This window comes from Trifolium pratense, linkage group LG1 (assembly GCF_020283565.1).
Source record: "Trifolium pratense cultivar HEN17-A07 linkage group LG1, ARS_RC_1.1, whole genome shotgun sequence".
Lineage (NCBI taxonomy): Eukaryota > Viridiplantae > Streptophyta > Magnoliopsida > Fabales > Fabaceae > Trifolium > Trifolium pratense.
In genome coordinates, this window is record NC_060059.1 from 24,493,158 (window position 1) to 24,495,602 (window position 2,445).

Sequence of the window (2,445 nt, forward strand, 5' to 3'; positions counted from 1 at the left end):
GATCATCACCAAGAACAGTTTACCGAGTAGCAACATTGGCACAATTTTCTTGCCACAAGCAAAAGCACGGCAAGCCCATGCATTCCCACGAGAGGGTCACCGAGTCGGGACAGCAACAACCTTATTGCCAAGCAAAAGCCAGGCAATCCCACCCACGAGGGTGGGAGTTATGCACAAATACGTGCTTACCATGCCCAATGCCAGCCAAGGCCTGCCCAAGCCAAGAACAGCATGATCATCACCAATTTCCTCACAAATTCATCCAAATTTCAATTTTTTGATCGAATTCCATCAAGAATGTCCATGAATTTGATTGAAATGATGAAAAGAGCAACGAAATTGCAGGGGAAAACACGTTAAGACGTAGTTTTTGCTTGCCTGCTGTGCCCATAGGCGCGCCCCGTGCCTGCCGAGCCTACCCCCACACCCACCCTCCCCCTATATATGACTGGAAGGCCATTTTCAGTTTTGTAGAAAAAGTGCACTTTTTTCCCTGTATCCATAAGTTTTTAAAAGTGCTTAAAAGTGGACCTAGAAGACGAATTTTTTTTTGAATTTTTTTATGGTTGTTAGGGACATTAAAACAAGCAAAACCACGAAAGAATCGTAATATTCCGATGTCGGATGAATTAATTACGAATTTTTCGGCCGAAACTTCGCAAAGGGCGGATACCACGTAAAAAACAACCTAGAAGTCGAATTTTGACTTCGTTTTTTTTGTGCACACCCCACACAATAAGTATAAGTGGACTGGAAAGTGGCTAAGCGATCCGACGAAGTTTCGATTGAGTTTGATTTTTTGGCCGAAAACTCGAAAAAAAGGCGGATTTGACGTAAAACGCCGCCTAGAAGTCGAATTTTGAGAAGGTGTCTTGTGTGCACACTCCACACAATATTTATAAGTGGACTGGAAAGTGGCTAAGCATTCCGAGGAGTTTTCGATTTATTTTGATTTTTCGGCCGAAACGCCGAAAATAGGCGGATTTGACGTAAAACGCCTCATATAAGTCGAATTTTGGGAAGGTGTCTTGTGTGCACACTGCACACAATATGTATAAGTGGACTGGAAAGTGGCTAAGCATTCCGAGGAAGTTTCGATTTATTTTGATTTTTCGGCCGAAACGCCGAAAATAGGCGGATTTGACGTAAAACGCCTCATATAAGTCGAATTTTGGGAAGGTGTCTTGTGTGCACACTGCACATAATATGTATAAGTGGACTGGAAAGTGGAAAAATATTTTCGGTACATGGAGGTTGCTTGACACCCCCGTGTGCATTTTCGGAGCACTTTGATTTTTTGGCCCCCCGCGTGCCTTGCCACGCCCTTGCTTATAGCAAAACGAGACGGGGCCTTGGTCCAACTTGGCATAGGCATGGAATTTGATCTTTATTACTTGGCCACGGTCATGCCACGGTACATGGAGGTTGCTTGACACCCCCGTGTGCATTTCGGAGCACTTTGATTTTTTGGCCCCCCGCGTGCCTTGCCACGCCCTTGCTTATAGCAAAACGAGACGGGGCCTTGGTCCAACTTGGCATAGGCATGGAATTTGATCTTTATTACTTGGCCACGGTCATGCCACGGTACATGGAGGTTGCTTGACACCCCCGTGTGCATTTCGGAGCACTTTGATTTTTTGGCCCCCCGCGTGCCTTGCCACGCCCTTGCTTATAGCAAAACGAGACGGGGCCTTGGTCCAACTTGGCATAGGCATGGAATTTGATCTTTATTACTTGGCCACGGTCATGCCACGGTACATGGAGGTTGCTTGACACCCCCGTGTGCATTTTCGGAGCACTTTGATTTTTTGGCCCCCCGCGTGCCTTGCCACGCCCTTGCTTATAGCAAAACGAGACGGGGCCTTGGTCCAACTTGGCATAGGCATGGAATTTGATCTTTATTACTTGGCCACGGTCATGCCACGGTACATGGATGTTGCTTGACACCCCCGTGTGCATTTTGGAGCACTTTGATTTTTTGGCCCCCCGCGTGCCTTGCCACGCCCTTGCTTATAGCAAAACGAGACGGGGCCTTGGTCCAACTTGGCATAGGCATGGAATTTGATCTTTATTACTTGGCCACGGTCATGCCACGGTACATGGAGGTTGCTTGACACCCCCGTGTGCATTTTCGGAGCACTTTGATTTTTTGGCCCCCCGCGTGCCTTGCCACGCCCTTGCTTATAGCAAAACGAGACGGGGCCTTGGTCCAACATGGCATAGGCATGGAATTTGATCTTTATTACTTGGCCACGGTCATGCCACGGTACATGGAGGTTGCTTGACACCCCCGTGTGCATTTCGGAGCACTTTGATTTTTTGGCCCCCCGCGTGCCTTGCCACGCCCTTGCTTATAGCAAAACGAGACGGGGCCTTGGTCCAACTTGGCATAGGCATGGAATTTGATCTTTATTACTTGGCCACGGTCATGCCACGGTACATGGA